The sequence below is a fragment of the Triticum dicoccoides genome, chromosome 5B (genome assembly GCF_002162155.2).
Source record: "Triticum dicoccoides isolate Atlit2015 ecotype Zavitan chromosome 5B, WEW_v2.0, whole genome shotgun sequence".
Taxonomy (NCBI): domain Eukaryota; kingdom Viridiplantae; phylum Streptophyta; class Magnoliopsida; order Poales; family Poaceae; genus Triticum; species Triticum dicoccoides.
The window spans coordinates 463,104,424-463,124,099 of record NC_041389.1 but is presented as its reverse complement, the minus strand read 5'-3'; positions in this window follow the sequence as shown (position 1 = coordinate 463,124,099).

Below are 19,676 nucleotides of genomic sequence, written 5' to 3'. Positions count from 1 at the left end.
TCGACACCAAGGACCATCCTGACCGCACTACCGCGGTCGGATGCTTGCCATTGTTGGTCTCACCAACAATCCGCAACCTCAAGGTGACAAAGATGCTAGTTGACGGCGGGGCCGGTCTGAACTTAATCTTTCCTGTTGTGATCAAGAGGCTGCAGATCCCTGATGGAGACCTCGAGGAGACGGGAACGTTCCAAGGGGTCAACCCGGGGAGGAGCCAGCCGAAAGGGAAGGTCACGCTGCCCGTGACGTTCGGAGGTGAGCTAAACTACAGGACAGAGAGGATTGTGTTTGATGTAGCCGAGATCCCCTTGCCTTACAACGGGATCCTTGGACGCCCGACGCTGGCCAAGTTCATGGCGGCCTCTCACTATGCCTACAACACGCTGAAGATGCCCGGGCCGATGAACATCATCATCGTCCCCTCCGACAGGAAAGACGCGTTGATTTGCGCTGACCAACTCTACCGGGAAGCAGTTGCAGCAGCTACCGCCAAGATACCTGCTCCTGCCGCTGAGGCCCCAGGAGGAAAGAAGACCGGCGGGACTCCTCGCGCTTACTCCGGCAAGCGCACCTCTTCAGGGTGTTGTGTTTCCGTTGAGGACTTGCCAGAGCGCTCCACCGGCAAGAGCAAGAAGTCCAGAGCTGCGCCACCAGAGACCAAGAAGGTGTCCGTCAAGGAGGACGGCACGGGAGGGGCTTTCACCATAAGCTCCACCCTCGAGGGCAAATAGGAAAGCGATCTCGTCACTTTCCTATGGGCGAATATCAATGTGTTTGCATGGCAAGCATCCGACATCCCCGACGTTCCCAGGGAAGTGATTGAGCACCATCGTGTTGTCTGTCCTCATGCACGGCCCGTCAAGCAGAAGGTCAGGAAGCAAGCTCTAGAGAGGCAGGAGTTCATCATGGAGGAGATCAGAAAACTAGAGGCGGCAGGCTTGGTAAGGGGAGTGTTCCATCCGACGTGGTTGGCCAACCCAGTAGTAGTGCGTAAGGCAAACGGGAAGTGGAGACTGTGTATTGATTACACAGACATCAATAAAGCATGTCCAAAGGATCCCTTCCCGTTACCGTGCATTAACCAGATTGTTGACTCCATGGCCAGGTGTGACCTGTTGTCATTCCTCGACGCCTACTCAGGGTACCACCAGATCTTCATGACAAAAGAAGACGAGGAGAAGACAGCATTCATCACCCCATGTGGTACGTATTGCTTTTTACAGATGCCTTTCGGGTTGAAGAGTGCTGGCTCAACCTTTGCAAGAGCAGTCCAAATTAGTTTTGAGCCCCAGCTACATAGAAATATGGAAGCTTATATGGATGGCATAGTGGTCAAAACCAAGGACAAGGCAACACTTGTGCAAGATCTGGGGGAAACGTTTGCAAACCTGCGCAAGATCAACCTCAAGTTGAACCCTTGGAAGTGTGCCTTCGGTGTCTCGTCCGGCAAGCTTCTCAGGTTCTTTGTGTCGCAGCGTGGGCTTAAGGCAAACCCAAATAAGATCAAGGCCATCGAACAGATTGAGGCACCCAAGCGGATCAAGGATGTGCGTCGGCTCACTGGCTGCGTTGCTGCCATGAGCAAATTCATCTCCAGGTCTGCCGAGCGTGCCCTCCCTTTCTTAAAAATTTTGAAGAAGGCAGGCCCAATGGAGTGGACCCCAGAGGCAGAGGCGGCGCTGCAAGACTTGAAGAAGTAACTCTCCTCCATGCCAATACTAGTTGCGCCTAAACCACAAGAGTCGTTGCTCCTATATCTAGCGGCGATGTATCAAGTGGTCAGCGATGTGCTAGTGGCGCAGAAGGAGGTCAATCAAGAGGCAATCGTGACGGCAGGCTTGGTGGATGGCGAGCCGAAGCTCCCCTCGGCAGGGCCTGATCCTGGCAAGGCGGGGCACTCGGCAGAGTCCAATACCGGCAAGACAGAGCCCACGCAGCCAGGTGAAGTGGTGCAGAAGAAGAAGGTGATGCAGCACCCGGTTTACTTTGTCAGTTCCCTCTTGCAGGGGGCTAGGTCAAGGTACTCAGGTGTGCAGAAATTGCTCTTCGGCCTCCTTATGGCCTCGAGGAAGCTGCGTCACTACTTCTAGGCACACGAGATCACCGTTGTTACCCGCCTTCCTTTGCAATGGATACTGTATAACCCGGATGCAATGGGAAGGGTTGTGGAATGGGCCTTGGAGCTGTCAAGTTTTGGTCTAAAGTTTGAAAGCACCTTGACAATCCACAGCAGAGTTTTGGCGGAGTTTGTTGCGGAATTGTCGTGGAATTGTCACGTCAGATGTCCTCGTGAAAGGACTTAGTTGTGGAGCCATCGCAACTAGGAAGCTTGAAGGGGTTAAATGGGACAAAGGACACGAGAGGGTTTATACTAGTTCGGCCCCTTACGGTGAAGGTAAGGCCTACGTCTAGTTGGGTTGGTATTGATGTTTCGATGACCAGGGAGCGAGATACGCTATGCCTGGCTCTTGATGAGTTTTTTTTTTGCCCTAAGCCGCCAGCGGGTCGTCCCCTTATATACACGGGTCGACGCCCTGTGGCTTACAGAGTCCCGGCCGGCTCATAACCAATGTCCGGTTCGGTGACTAGTTAAGCCTACCTTTTGATACAAGTAATATTATTACAGCGGGTTACTAGAACGGGCCTTAAGTCGCCTATGGGCCTTAAGCTCTCTATGAACCGCTATCTTCACACTTCGTCTTGGGCTTCTCTCTGTGAGTCCTCTTTGCGTAACCCGGCCCCTCCTGGGCGGCTTACACAAATAGTTATATCCCCAACATTAGGCCCCAGATTGATTTGAACCGGTTCATGTCAATCTTAAAATACCTTATGAACCGCCATGCAGTCCTTTATCCTGCATGAAGGATTTTAACCCGCTGTGACATCATCATCTAACTCCGGGTTAAATGTCTGTGATGTCATCTTCATTAAAGCTTTATTCTTTATACCGTCACATCTTCAACGGATCTTTGTCTTTATTGACCATCCCGAGAATCGAGGTGTCAGAGCCGCTGGATAATGAATGTTATCTCCTCCTTTTTCGCACCCTCTCGGTCAGTCTTTCCTTATAAGTAGAGCGACCTAGGTCTTTCCCCTCAGTCATCTTCTTCTTCTCGCCTCCTCCCGAGCTCTGCCGCCGCCATCGTCGAACCTCTCGTCTTCACCGACTCAGGCTGCTGCATCGACCTGATTCTGACCAGAGATCGATGGCGACCCTCCGTGGCGCATCCGCATATGTGAGTTCTTCGCATTCCCTTTCTCAGATCTGCATTCGGTCGTTGCTGAGTTCATCGGTGTTCATCACGGTCTGACACCAAACCCTCGCTAGTTCCTTCCAATGCTCTGTTTAGATCGTCAGAACCATGTAGAACTGTTGCGGTGCTTGTCTGTTGATCTTGCATGAAAATAGATCTCATTTCCCATGTTCAGAAATCCTCTTCGAACGCATGAACTTCCCTGCCCTGTTTTAGGTCTAGAAGATTTCTCTTTCAAAGCAATATCTTGATCCAGAATAATAACTGTTGTCTGTGAAACTTGTTTTTATCACCCAGAACACCTCTTCTGGTAAACACCCTGAAACACAACTGTCGAGGCGTCTGGATTAAATATATGACGCAGAACTTTAATTGTTCCTCATAACCCAGAAAATTTTTGAATTACACTTTGATACTTGTAGCGGCTTAAATATTGTTGCACAGTCATCCTTATGTCATTAGGCCCCTCATTAAGCCGCCACCTTAATCAAGATTTTCCTCCCGGGTTAAAATTGAACCGGGTCTTCTTGTTTTCCATAGGCCGATTACTGTGATGGCTCCTAAGGCTACCAAGGCCCCTGTAACTTGCAAGTGGGTTCCATCCACAGTGACCAATAGCAAACTAGCTGAGTTTGTAAAGTCTGGGCATCTACCAAAAAAGGACGTCATGTCGTACCGTGCCCCTGACCCGTCTGAAGAAAAGCCTTACCCCAAAGTAGGGGAAGTAATAATTTTTACGGATCACATGAGCCGCGGATTTGCTCCTCCTGGCTCAAAATTCTTCAGAGAGGTTTTAAATTTCTTTGACCTTAGACCTCAAGACATCGGACCCAATTCCGTGTCAAATATGTGCAATTTTCAAGTCTTCTGCGAGGTGTACTTGGGAGAGGAGCCAAGTCTGCTTTTGTTCAGGGAACTTTTTTACATGAACCGGCAAAATGAACGTGCCAACGGGCCCAGTCTTGAGCTTGGCGGCATCTCAATCCAGCGACGGAGAGACTGTCTTTTCCCTTATGCTGAGCTGCCGAGTCACCCCAAATCTTGGAACCAGACATGGTTCTACTGTCATGACACTTCTCCGGCTGATGAAAAGCCTCTGCCCGGCTTTCGCGCCATGCGCCTTGAATCTAACCATCAGTTACCCGACAAGCTGACAACACTTGAACGCGTGCCTCTCAATCCTACCATCAGGAAGATTAAAGCTCTCTTGGGAAATGGGTTAAACGGCATTGATCTGGTCCGAGTCTGGGTTACTTGGCGAATACTTCCATTAAGCCGCCGTCCCGGCTTAATGTGTACTTATACTGGAGAAAAGACTGATCCGCAACGCCATAGCCCTGATGACTTACCAGATGACGCGGTGGATGCTACAACCCAGTCACTGCTAAAGGAGGGCACTATGACGAGCAAGGCCTTCGGTTTACTTCCATTTTACAAGAATAACCCGGCCCCTGTAAGTTATCAATCATAACAAATGTTTACAGATATATGATACCTTTCTTGATACTCATGATTCCTTAACTTTTGCCACAGGCTGGTGATGACTTTTGGAAAGCCAAATATGACCATGAAGCTGCCAAACAAGCCAGGACAACCAAGAAAGCTGAAAGGAAAGCCGCCAAGGTAGGAACCTCAAAGAAAAAGAAACCCAGCGCCTCCGACTTACTCAGATTGGAGGATAGCTCTTCGGATGAGGAAGAGGTAATCTTTAAATTTTCTTAAGTCCCTTACTATCACCTGTCTGACATTTTATCCATTCAGGAGGATACGGGGAACAGCCGAGCAGCCACTGAAGAGGTAACTATAATCTCCTCCGACTCAGAGCCTTTGCCAAGGCAAAAGACCCGAAGGGTGACTCGGAAAGTAAGATTTTCACATGCACTTGCTTATCAAGATCCTCAATTTATTTTGAAGCAACAACAGCTTGAAAGCCGGAGGCAGAGCCGAAACAACAAAGATGCAGAACTCTCCTCCGGCTTACCTGATGTAACCAGAAAGCGTCGGACCGAGGTTATCTCCGATTTATGCTCCGTCTTACCTTTAGCAGGCTTAATTTGTCAACCTCTCAATTCATCTGACTCCACCTATCAGGATACCTCTCCTTCTTCCGGCGAGTCCATGCAGTCCAACATGCCGACTTTCAGAACTGCTCCCGGGTAATAGAAACTTATGCACTTTTTGCTTTACCTATGCTTGCATATTCATCCTTCTGCTTTTGCTAACAGCCTGCAGGTGAAGCCCAGCAAGAGGGCAAAGAAGAACAAGCCGTCTCAAGACCCTGTAGTTACTGAACCGGCGATTGACTCATCCGTTCCTGATAGCTCCACTCATCAGCCACCGCCTGAACCGGCTCTTGATATTCCAGTGTCAACCTCTGACTCGCCTACAGAAGACGTTGTCCACAATTCTGATAACCCGGAAATTCATAACCCGGTCAGGACAACTGATCCAGAAGTTGTGTTTCTGAAAAACCAATATGTTGAACCGGGCCAGCCTACTGTTCTTGCTCAGTGCACTGCTAAGGAGGAATTTGCCCAACGTCAGAAAGCTAAACAAGATATCACTGATTATGCTCACCTAAGCATTGGTGATATAGTCTCAGGTTATCTAAACCAAGTTCACAACAGCCGTGACCTGAAAATTGACATGGTGAAGCATACAACATAAATCTGAGGTATAACTTTAACTTTTCCTGAACCTTACTTACTGTACCAGCCCCCAAGTCTATCGCTTTTGAATGAATATGCTATAGACTTAGAAATCTCCTTACTATTAGTTTGCCCGGTTTAAAATGAATTTATTTAACCCGGTATAAGATAAGGCTTTTTAAATTTGCAATACACATTAGTCCCCAAGTGTCAAGTATCCTTACTTGTAACGTGCTTAAGACTTAATATGCCTGACCCGGCAGGATAAAGTTAAATTTTCTTTCAGCATACATTAGCCCCCAAGTGCCAAGTATCTTTACTTGTAAAGTGCTTGGGACTTGAATGTTTACCTTACTAGAATCCTTACCATTACCCAGTGTTTAATTGCAGGCTGCCATAAGTCAATTTGAATCAGAGCTCGCCGCCCTGAAGAGTCGTCTGGAAACTCTAGATCTTGAGACGCAAAAAGCTAACTCCAAATTTGAATTTATTGTCTCTGAAAATTAGAAACTAAAGAAGAATTTTGAGTCGGAAAGGAAAATTTGGGCTGCTGAAAAGGCTTCCCTGGTGACTCGGGCCGAAACAGCCGAAGCATCTCTTGCAGAAGCAACAACTGAGCTGTCAAACTTAACACAACAAATATCCCAAATGGTCTCAGCCATCTTTGGTAAGTTATTGTGACATAGTTTTAACATGGCAACCGTACAATGACTATTGTAATAAATACTTCCGGCTTACCGTTATGCTTGTGCACATACAGGCTCCAGGAGTGTCAATCTGAGGCAGAACATGCTGATCAAGCTTAAAGCAGTTTATACGTTAGTGGAACAGCTATACTCCGGGACACAACGTGCCCTGGCCGTTGTAGCTTTATCAACTCCACACCCCCGCCTTTTGCAAGATGTTTTGAAGAGCCTTGCCTTTCTACCTCAGCGGATCCAAGACTTAAGGCGTTCATGTTCAAGAGCCGGGGCCGTAGCCGCTTTGAGCCGGGCAAAAGCATGGCTCCCAGAACTAGACCCGGCAGACCTCGCTCTTGGATATCCGAGTATAAAGGAAGACGGCAATGCCTTTGATGATCATGACTTCCATGCTTGTGTCAAAGCCATACGCCCCGTGGCCACCCTTATCGGAAACGATACTGACCTCAGCAAGTATGTGTCGGCTTATGACAGTAACAACCGGAAAATCCCAAACGCTCCATATGATCAAATCAGCTTGATCCCTCCAATTCGTAAGCATACTTTTGCCCCTGAAGTGGACCCGGCCAGTTTAATAGATGATGAAGCTGAATTTGAAGCTTTGAGCGGCATTGATTCGGCTTCATCAACTTTCCAGGAAAAAACAACCGACGGAGAAGCGGCGAAGGATAACCCGGAGCCCTCAAGCCCGCCGAAGGAGTAAATCGCTGGGTGTTTGGCCAAAACAATGCTTCATCAATTCAGATTCGGGGAGTCTTGTAATAGTGTAAAAAGAACTGCTTAATGCTTGTCATGCCTTCGTGCATGCTCTTATTTCTTAACGCTTTCCGTAAGTCGCCGTGATTGTATATTTCTGGCCCTTACTTCCTTGGCATGTTAAATTTTGCTTGCCTTATCCTGCAATTCTTGAATGATCTTCCCGGCTCATATAATGTTCACCCGGTACTTAAATAACCTGGGGTGACGAATATTAAACCGGCAAGACAAAAAACACCTTAAAATGCTTTCCACAAGGTATCAGAATAACCAAAATACTTTTACAGGCCTCTGATTCGGATACGATCAGTAAATCGTTCCAAAGGGGTTAAGCTAAGATTCGGATACGATCATATAGCCCCCAGTGGCGTGGCGATGCCAATCAAGTGGGTATCGACAGCTATGTTCTCTTTGGTTCGAATACGACCTATGTTTGAACATGGAAGCCCCCAAGTGACCATAGGATTTGTTTAATGACACTGATTCATATACGATCCACGTCAGACCTAAAGGGGTTAAGCTATGATTCAAATATGATCAGGAAGCCCCCAAGTAGGCTTGGCAAGTATGCCGATCAAGTGGGTATTGACAGCTATGTTCTCTTTGGTTCGGATACGACCTATGTTTGAACAGGAAGCCCCCAAGTGATCATGGCTAGATTCAGATATGATCATAAGCCGGACCAAAGGTAAACCGGATTCAGATTTGATCCGGTCCCTATTGGTTGTTTCCACCACCTGACAAAAAGGACATAAACACTTTTTTGAGACTGAAAAAAGGACAGAGGTCCTGCTTTATTACTTTATATAATATGTACATTGTCAAAAATATATACATCTAAAGAGCCAGTGGCTTAAGTATAATAAGGCCGAAGATGGGCTATATTCCACAGCCGGTGGGTCTCCTCCTCCGATTTACCTGAGTCCTTGTGCTCTCGAATATCGATGAGGTAGTATGACCCGTTGTGCAAATTCTTGCTGACCACAAAGGGTCCTTCCCAAGGAGGGGATAGCTTATGCATATCGGTCTGATCCTGGATGAGCCGGAGCACTAAATCGCCTTCCTGAAATGTTCTTCTTCTGACCCGACGGCTGTGATAGCGACGAAGGTCTTGCTGGTAAATTGCCGAGAAGGCTATTGCCAAGTCTCGCTCCTCAGCCAACAAGTCCAGAGCCTCCTGTCGAGCCTTCTCATTATCAGCCTCAACGTAAGACGCCACACGGGGTGAATCGTGCCGGATATCACTTGGCAGAACTGCTTCTGCTCCATAAACCATGAAGAAAGGCGTTTAACCCGTTGATCTGTTAGGCGTAGGGTTGATGCTCCACAGCACGGAGGGCAGCTCTTCAACCCAACACCCCGGAGTCCGCTGTAAGGGGACCAAGAGCCATGGTTTGATACCCCTTAAAATCTCCTGATTAGCTCGTTCTGCTTGACCATTGGACTGAGGATGAGCAACAGCTGAAACGTCAAGCCGGATATGTTCCCGTCGACAAAACTCTTCCATGGCACCCTTGGAGAGATTAGTGCCATTATCAGTTATGATGTTGTGTGGAAAACCAAAACGAAAGATCACCTTTTTGATGAACTGCACCGCTGTGGCCGCATCACACTGACTGACCGGTTCTGCCTCAATCCACTTTGTAAATTTATCCACTGCTACCAGGAGGTGCATTTTTTATCCTTAGACCTTTTGAAAGGCCCCACCATGTCAAGCCCCCAGACTGCGAACGACCAAGTAATTGGAATCATCCTCAACTCCTAAGCCGGCACATGAGCTCGTCTTGAGAACTTTTGACACCCGTCACATTTGCTAACAAGATCTTTTGCATCAGCATGAGCCGTCAGCCAATAAAAACCATGACGGAAAGCCTTGGCCAGCAGAGATTTTGAGACGGCATGATTACCACAATCCCCTTCATGGATCTCTCGAAGTATCTCTTGACCCTCTGTAGGCGACACACAACGCTGGAACGCACATGTGACACTGAGATGATGTAACTCGCCATTAACAATTGTCATGGATTTGGACCGTCTGACAATTTGTCTCGCCAAGGTCTCATCCTCAGGCAGCTCTACCCGGGTCATATAAGACAGATATGGCAATGTCCAATCCGGGATGATATGAAGTGCAGCCACCAACTATGACTCCGGGTCTGGCACTGCAAGCTCTTCCTCTGTAGGTACCTTGACAGAAGGATTATGTAAAATGTCCAGAAAGGTGTTAGGCGACACCGGCTTACGCTGAGAGCCCAACCGGCTTAAAGCATCCGCCGCCTCATTCTTCCTTCTGTCAATGTGCTCCACCTGATACCCTTTGAAGTACCCAGCTACAGCATCAACTTCACAATGATAAGCCGCCATAAGGGGGTCCTTAGAATCCCATGTGCCTGAGACCTGCTGAGCCACAAGGTCTGAGTCGCCCAAGCACCTTACCCGGCCTAAATTCATCTCCTTAGCCATCCGGAGACCATGGAGCAAGGCCTCGTATTCAGCTGCATTGTTAGTGCAAGGAAACATGAGCCGAAGCACATAACAAAATTTGTCACCTCGAGGGGAAGTTAAAACAACCCCAGCCCCTGATCCTTCTAATTGCCTGGACCCATCAAAATGAATAGTCCAATACGTATTGTCCGGCTTCTCCTCAGGTGCCTGCAACTCTGTCCAATCATTGATAAAATCCACCAACACCTGAGATTTGATGGCAGTACGGGGCATATACTTTAAACCGTAAGGCCTAAGCTCAATGGCCCACTTAGCAATTCGCCCTATAGCTTCTCTATTCTGAATGATATCTCCCAAAGGAGCTGAGCTCACCACCGTTATAGGGTGACCTTGGAAGTACTGCTTCAGTTTCCGATTTGCCATGAACACACCATAAACAAGCTTCTGCCAATGTGGATACCTTTGTTTAGACTCAATCAGCACCTCGCTGATGTAGTAAACCGGCCGTTGAACCAGATGCTCCTTGCCTGGCTCCTTTCGTTCCACCACGATGGCAGCACTGACAACCCGTGAGTTAGCAGCCACATATAACAATAGCGGCTCTTTATCAATGGGAGCTACGACAACCGGTGGCTCAGACAACTGTCTCTTTAAATCCTCAAAGGCAGTGTTAGCAGCATCACTCCAGACAAACGTGTCCGTCTTCTTCATCATCTGATATAGCGGCAAGGCCTTCTCCCCTAACCGGCTTAAAGCAGCAACACATCCCGCCAGGCATTGAACATCATTGATACACGCCGGCTTAGCCAGAGAGGTGATCGCCGTGATCTTCTCCGGATTAGCTTCAATGCCTCTATTTGACACCAGAAAACCCAAGAGCTTGCCTGCAGGTACACCAAATACACACTTGGCCGGATTAAGCATCATCTTGTAAACCCGGAGATTGTCAAAGGTTTCTCTCAAATCGGATATTTTTCCTTTTCTCTGGATTTCACCACGATGTCGTCCACATAAGCATGAACATTGCGCCCAATCTGATCGTGCAAACAGTTCTGCACACATCGCTGATAAGTTTTCTGGGCACTCTTGAGCCCAAACGGCATAGATACATAACAGAAGGCCCCGAATGGAGTGATGAAAGTTGTCTTCTCCTGGTCCTTAACTGCCATCTTGATCTGATGATAGCCAGAGTAAGCATCCAAAAAGCTCAAACATTCACAACCTGCCGTAGCATCAATGATTTGATCAATACGGGGGAGTGCAAAGGGATCAGCCGGGCAAGCCTTGTTAAGTCCATGTAATCCACACACATCCACCAAGTGCCGTTCTTCTTGAGTACCAGGACCGGGTTAGCCAACCACTCTGGATGAAAGACTTCGACAATAAACCCGGCCGCTAAGAGTCGGGCCACCTCTTCTCCAATGGCTGCTCGTCTCTCTTCGTTGAATCGTCGGAGAAACTGCCTAACCGGCTTATTCTTTGGATCAATATTGAGAGTGTGCTCAGCGAGTTCCCTCGGTACACCCGACATGTCAGAAGGTTTCCATGCAAAGATGTCCCGGTTCTCACAGATGAACTCGATGAGCGTGCTTTCCTATTTAGGATCCAAATTGGCACTGATACTGAACTGCTTAGAGGCGTCCCCCGGGGTGAAGTCAACAAGCTTTGTATCAGCGGCCGATTTAAACTTCAACGCTGGGTCGTTCTCTGTAGTTGGTTTCTTGAGGGAGGTCATATCCGTCGGGTCAACATTGTCTTGATAGAATTTGAGCTCCTCCATGGCACAGGCCGTCTCAGCGTAAGCCGCGTCGCCTTCTTCACATTCCAAGGCCACCTTTCGACTCCCATGCACAGTGATGGTGCCTTTGTAACCCGGCATCTTGAGTTGTAAGTAAACATAACACGGCCGGGCCATGAACTTAGCATAAGCCGGTCGCCCAAATAGAGCGTGATACGGGCTCTTGATCTTGACCACCTCAAACGTCAACTTCTCAGCCCTGGAATCATACTCATCTCCAAAAGAGACCTCCAATTAAATCTTACCAACTGGGTAAGCTGACTTACCTGGGACCACCCCGTGAAAAACAGTGTTGGACGTCCTCAGATTCTTCTCTGTTAACCCCATACGCTGGAAGGTCTCATAATAGAGGATATTGATGCTGCTGCCTCCGTCCATGAGTACTTTACTGAATTTATATCCACCAACCTGAGGTGCTACAACCAAGGCTAACTAACCCGGATTATCAACTCGTAGCGGGTGATCCTCTCTGCTCCAAATGATAGGTTGCTGTGACCATCTCAAATAATGAGGGACCGCCGGCTCAACCGAATTTACAGTCCTCTTACGAACCTTCTGGTCACGTTTGCATAAGCTAGTGCTGAACACATGATATTGCCCACCGCTCAACTGTTTCGGTTGGCTCTGGTAACCCGACTGCTGCTGCGTTTGTCCTCCCTGACTAGCTTGCTGTTGATTATTTCCACCCGATTGTCCATGAAAACCGGAGTTTGAACCGCCACTCGGGCCATGAAAGTCGCCGGCCCCCGAACCGCCACCAGGTCCATGACCACCATCAAAGATATTAGAATTTTTAAACGCCTTCATGATCGCACAATCTTTCCACAGGTGAGTAGCGGGGTGCTCCCGGGTGCCGTGTTTCGGATAGGGCTCATTGAGTAGCTGCTCCCAAATATTTCGGACATTTAAAATTTCGGACATCGCGTCGGTTGGGGATAGGACGGTAATCTCGCATCTCCCAAATATTTGCCGGTAACTATTTTGAATGAGGAGAGGGTGTCTTGCCGCCCATGGTTGGCGCCCACGGTGTATGAACGGGGCTGACAGGTAGGGCTGTTGTGTCACGTCTGAGGGAAGTTACACATCTGCCCCTATTTAAAATATTAGCCTACATCGATTTCGGATGAGGAGAGTTTGTATTGCCGCCCATCGTGTATGATTGGGGAAATGGAGGAAGAGACACATGTCTTTCGGACGAGCTTGAATCAAATGTGTTTTGTCGCCCACGTTTGGCGCCCATCGTGTCTGAATGGGCTCAGAGGCCATCATGTCACGTCTGATTGAAGTTACTAGTCTACCCCTATTGACAAAAGTGTAAATCCGGTTGATAAGGATGTCAAGTGTCAGGGGTAGACAATAATTTCCATCTCGCAAACACTTGCTTTGGGCAGCCCACAAATTATAGTGAGTGTTTAGCCGCTTCATTTAAAACTTGGGAGAATTAGCATTCACGTTTGCCCTGGGCCCTGGCAAACTAAATTCAAATCCAATTTGTATTCGATTACGAATATCCACAGATAAATCTATGTTTTGTTATTTATTTCTTCAAAACCACAACAAAGATTTATTCCACCTTTATATATGATTATGATTTAGAAATGTCGTGATATCTGAATTCAGTGCGTTGGATACACTCTAAGTCAAACAGTTATTTCATCCAATACAATATGCTCACATGAAAAACAGTTCACCTTATGTCAATCATTCAAGTACTGAGGATTACCTCGCTTAAAAAATTCGGATCATTACATTACAACACATGGAAAACATAGGGGGTCTTGCAACATAATCCATTCAAAGACATGACACAACATGGAAGTAAAATAATTTAATGACAATTTCAACTGGTACTAAAGAAGAACCGGGATTACCTTGGGCTTCATATAGCAGAAATAGCAGGACATCCTCCGTCTTCAAATGCAACATTCTTACTTCCTCCAATTCTTGGGTTGCTTGCATAATGCGTGCCACTAATTCCGTAATTTCCAGCCTCAAGATAAAGATTACCTCATTCATGGCAGTCACACCATCTCTTTCTGCCTCTAGTAGAGCCTCAAACACTATAATATCTGTGCTCAGACTACTCTTCGGCGGTGTTGCCTCTGAACTTCTACTATCTGGTAACATGGATGGCGCACTTCTTCCACAAATTGATTCTAAGGTTGTACATTATGTCCTAGTGTGAACGACATCCTGCAAGGTTTCCGCTCGACATAAGTAAGAGATAGTTATCGTATGATCCAGGCAGTAATCTTACATGGTAAACGACGGACGAATTATTGCCGAGCATGGCAAACTATATTTAAATGGTTCGAAGCAGCATCAGCCGAAAACAAATTAAAATGGTAAGATGAAACTAGGGATGTAAGTGGCAAATAAACGACATCTGCCAGTCCCATCTAGTTAGTTTTTGCTACCTCCCTAGTTCATTTTCCTCAAAAAACAAAAACTCTTTTGAACTATCATAACACTAGTGGACTTTAATCGGGATTAAACGGGACCCAGTTGAAAGGGAGTGTACCACCGCTATATTTAAGTTGCCAAGGCATCTAAGCATTTGAAATAATCTGAGAAAGCACTTAACAGTGTGACCTCATATAAACTACGAAGATAGTCTTGTGATGAAGTTGAGAGGAAAAGCTAAGGACTCAAATGAAATAGGCATGCATTTCTTTACGATAGTACATCAGGCACTGCTGACATATTGGCCAACTCAGGTATAGCGTAACAACAAACAAGCATTAGAATCAAGCAATACAGTAAAGCAGACAACTGAACTATTTGTAATTCGGTAGGATTACAGGTTGAGGGCACAAGCCAAAGCAGCCCACTCGCATTACATTTCACATGTACTAAAACACACAGGCTTACCATATGTTGTCGTGAAGCCTCGCCGTTGTTGCAATGTTCTTTGAAGATATCGTCAGCATCCCGTGGTTGCAAATCTAGTTGTTGTAGTTTATTCTGCACCCTTTATTTAGGTAAAATTAATTTTAATTGCATGCACTGGTCCGAATTGATCATCAATGGTTCATCTAAACTAATGAAAGAAGGGTGTGTGCATACACGACAATATATCTGCTTCCCTCTATTTTTATGCTTGTTCGAGGTGCCAGCCCCAAAAGAACAAATATTTTACTTGATGGGGTTGGCAGCTCCATAATTAATAGAAGCATCAAATTAGTCATGCAACTTGGGAAGATCAAGAACGCACAAACAAGTAATGAACAGAGGCTCGGAGCAGTGATGTAATAGCTAGCATCAGAAAATGTAGGGTAAAACGAATAAAAAGCAACGGAACCACATGCTAGTTTGCTGATGTGTAATTAAGCATAGAGAACATTAAGCAGTCTGATGGAACCAACAGGTGGCATCAGAACAACACCATTATCATAAATATAGCATTCAAGAAGTTAAATAGTAGGCAGTGATATCTAGGAAGTACAGTAATACTACTTAGGACAAAACTAAAGCATATTAACTATATGTGCACTGGTACGTAATTTAGCACATGTAACATGTTCACTACTAGAAGTATGGCCCTACAGGTGCAAGCAGAATATCGCATCTCATGAAAAACTGAATGATGCCCTGAAGAAATTCAAAGGTGTGGTGCTTATGCTAGGAAAGTGAACGTAGGCGCCGGCCGTTGGATAATAGTACCTGATTCTCGGCGGCGTATGGGTATCGTTGTCATACTTGATAGCTAAGGATCGTCAATGGTGCACTACAAAAAAAATACACTTCCGTGATGATACGTGTTTGTCACAGTAGGTCGTGTTTTTTGTCATGCATGTACATCCATGACAAATTTATGACAGAATCAAGATAGTCATACCTGTGCTATCGTAGAAGTGTTCCATGAAATTACCAAAATTATCATCACGGAAGTGTCCACTTCCATGACGATAAATCGCGCGTCACAGAAGTGCTTTCGTCAAGGGTGACCGACACGTGGCATCCACCATAACGGAATGCCATTAAGCTATCGGGTCGGGTTTTGGATCCGATAACCCGTTAACAGCCCCGACCAATGGGAAATTTCCACGTGTAAAATTCTTATTGGCCGGACGAAACACGTGTCAGCTTGTTAGTGGGTCAGATAGGCGCCTATGATATGTCGACACGTGCCACGGCCCACCACTGGCCCATTTAGCTTACAAAGCTGACCCGTTTGACTTGGTCAAAAGTTAACGGGCTGGCCCATGAAAAGCCTGTTAACGGTCTCTTCGCAAATAGCCGATTTTACAGCCCATTAACTCACGGCCCATTAGGCCCTGAAGGAAATTGGCCCAACAACGTCATGTGGGCCGTCGAATATAATACCAGCCCATTTCACTTTCGGCCCATGTATGGCCCACGACATCTTTCGGCCCATATGAGGCCTTCGTATCTTTTGGCCCTTTACAGGCCCACGGTGACTCTAGCCCATAATGAATAGTAATTTTCTTTGTACCCGTTAACGGCCCGTGCTTTACATGGGCCGTTTCTAGCCCATGTTAGCTTTTGGCCTATTGATGGCCCATACGTTCTTGGGCTCCTTTTCGGCCCTCGATTACTTCCGGCCCGTTACTGGCCTATTCCCCTAATGGGCCAAATTCGGCCCATGGCAAGAGTCGGCCCGTTACTGGCCCGTTAACCTAATGGGCCAAATTCGGTCCATGGCAAGAGTCGGCCCGTTTCTGGCCTGTTCCCCTAATGGGAAAAATTCGGCCCATGGCAAGAGTCGGCCCGTTACTGGCCTGTTACCCTAATGGGCCAAATTCAGCTCATCGCAAGAGTTGGCCCATTTCTGGCCTGTTAACCCGTTGCGCCTTTTCCAGCTCGTCCTATATTGTGGCCCATTAACGACCTGTTATGCATGTGACAGAATGAAGCCTTTGATGTCCTACGGCCTGTTAACGGCCCATTACTGTGCTGGGCCGATACCAATTACGCCCGTTTACGGCCCATGTAGACCCATTTATCTGACGGCCCGAGGCCGACCGATTCTATGGACCTGTTGGAGGCCCATTTATCGACGGCCCGTAGGAGACCAATGGATCCTACGGCCCGTATATGGCCCATGGTAGTTGCGGCCACTAGCAAACCAGGGAAAAAGAAGACTAGGAAATAAATAAGGTCAAAACTAATGCTAGGCTATTAAGGCAATTGCACAGATTACATCCACTCGGCATCAAAGATTGCCACCAGTGCAAATATAGGGAACACCCTACACTATACAAAAATGGCTTGCTATTTTCTTCAGCCGGTGGCTGCACGTTAAGAATAAATTTTGTATCGCACCAAAACAAATTACAACTATATAACAAAAGGAAGGTTGGCATAAAACTTAACAGTCTAGCAGATAAATGCACCACTAGAAGTTCAGAAGCTCAGTTCATTTGACCTAACTGTTACGTTTTCATGTTGTATTGTCCGATGGAGCACCATAACCCTCGCCTTCATTTCCCCTAGGATCCTGAACAACATAGGAAATGTCTGATAGTCTGGTTTCAAAACCATGCATATCTTGACGACATCGAACAATGTCTCTCCTTTTTTCACAAAGGATCTCTGTTAGGGAATGGACTTGTGTCTGGAGCGCAGATACAACATTGCTTTGAGCTTGCATATCTTGATCATGAGGCAGTTTGGACGATATTGCCTTAACAACCAACCCAGTATTACTCAGGAACGTGCTTTTGGCACTGTTAGTGGACAGGTACTGACCCACTGCAGCAAGAGCTGACATTGCGGTTATAGTTGCAAGGTGGCGGTTCCACCATTTTTTCCATAGCTCGCTGAAAAGTTGAGGTTTTACATTAGTAGTACCAGAACAGAAGATATTAAGGAGGCAGGAAAACCAAACAAAATAGCTTTGGTCTATATACAGAACTTATTCTGGTGAACCCATGTAAAATATTAGTTCTATTTTATTGCAAAGTACATAATAAAACCAGGTTCCAAACATATGACCATGTACCATTGCTAATGTATTGTCTATTTCTTCACATTATATTGAGGGCTAAGGATAAGGAGACAAAGTTTATAATACGGTAAGCATAGTATGACATCATTCATATCACAAAACAACTGAGAACAGACAAACAGGCAATTGTAACGTTGTGTGGGCAAGTCCAGCACGGAACTAGATTACGAGTCAAGATCAAAGGAACATCACTCCTCTGTTTTAAACCTTGTAAGGTGCAATGATACGCTAACACAATTGTGTACAAAATTGAAAAGAGTAATAGACATTGGCTGCAAACAATACAGTTCAAGGCACAAGTCAGAGTAAGTAGTAGTTAAAAGGCATGAGGATTCAGGACTTACAACAGCGGCTTTGACTGCTGTAGTCATGCCCTTCTTCTTGTTGGTGTGACAGTCCTTGAAGATTTCCACAACATTTGGTTCAGGTACTTTTTGGTCCTTGCGGGCTTTCCTCTGCATTTCGAACAAGTCAATATAGATCTGATAATATGGTACAGCGAAAAGAGTGAAACAGCAGCTAATTACAAGAGCCTCGCAGTGTGCAATATAGCTACGAGATCCTGTCGTCTGTTGGAATTACACTTTCGTACGGTTGGCCTTGTTCTTTGAACAATTCACCTACAAGAAGATAGATTTGTGTGGCACATGCGTAAATAGGACTTCAACATGTGATCTGATCACATATATATAATGTACCTGATACTTCGGATCAGACCAGTGTTTAACAAGGCCCCTCCAGTCTTCATCCGATATATTTTCTACTGGAGATGTTTGGGAAAGTTCACTTTTAGCCTTGCCTTCAAAGTGAGTTTTCCTAAAGTTATATTGATACTATCACAGAGCAGACTTGAAAACATGGGTGCAAGCGTGTCTGGTTGCATCATCTTGGCTATCCAACTTGAACCTCATCTGTTGAAAATTATGGGAGTCTCATTATCAGCAACCTAGAAAGTATGGTGATTCAGGTGATGACATGGTCAACCGCTGCCTCTGATACTAACTTGGCTGACTCTGTAGCATCACATGGCCTTTTTAAACCTGCCTCAAAACGGATCTCCATTCTTCCTCCTCTAGATTTAGTTAACCTATTGAGCAATATCCCTGATGTTTGTTTCCTCTTGCGCCTAGGTGCTAGTCCAACAACGAACATAGGAAGTGTTAGTGTACATCAAACTGTGAGACTACATATAAAGAATCATGCAACTGTAACTTGACTCCAGCAACTACCTTCTTGCTGTTGAAGCTCATAAGATTCATCTGGTATTGCCAACTCGTCTTGTGTCAAGAGTGCTTGGGAAGTAGTGTCAGGTGGCAAGGGAGCTCGGGAACGTGCTGCTAGCTCAGTTGACGCACGAGTAAGTCATGCAGCTGGTAGTACTATGGTAGGTGTTGCAAGAACTAGGGTTGTCTCTGCTTGTTTGGTGGCAGCTATTTGTTTCTGTTTGGCTTTTTTTGCAGCTCGTGTAGCATGGGATGGCGTGTTTGTAGAATTTTCCGCTGGACTTTGACCTTCTATTGCACCATCAGTACCAGCAGAATCTGCAGGATTCATCCGCTTCTCATTCCCTGCCATTCTGTGTTTCTTCCTCTTTCTCTGTGCCATGTTAAGTCAAGCCGACAAGAAAAACGAATAACAATTTAGTTCTTCGGAACAAATTGATGCGTGATGCAGACGAACTGAACTTTGATGTTAGACAACCACATGATAGGAGGATGTAATATGTATGAAAAACAGGATGGAAGAGATAACCAGAACTATGATGTGTAAACTAAGAAGAAGTCATTTCACCAAATTAGAAGCAATGGAATGGAAGGTAGATACCACATGAAAGATGCTACAAATATCGCTCTGCCAAGTTAACAGTGTCTCATCATAAATGGCGTTTAAACAAATGTGAAGCAGTACAAGAAATAAATCATATGCAAGATGCAAACAACATCACACTACCATGTTAGAGGTCTCTCGTCATTAGTGCCATTGCATATTCACAACATTGCATATTCACAGCTTATGATGTGTAAAGTAAGGAGAAGGCATTTCAACAAATTAGAAGCAATGAAAGCTAGACACCATATGAAAGATGCAACGAATATCACTCTA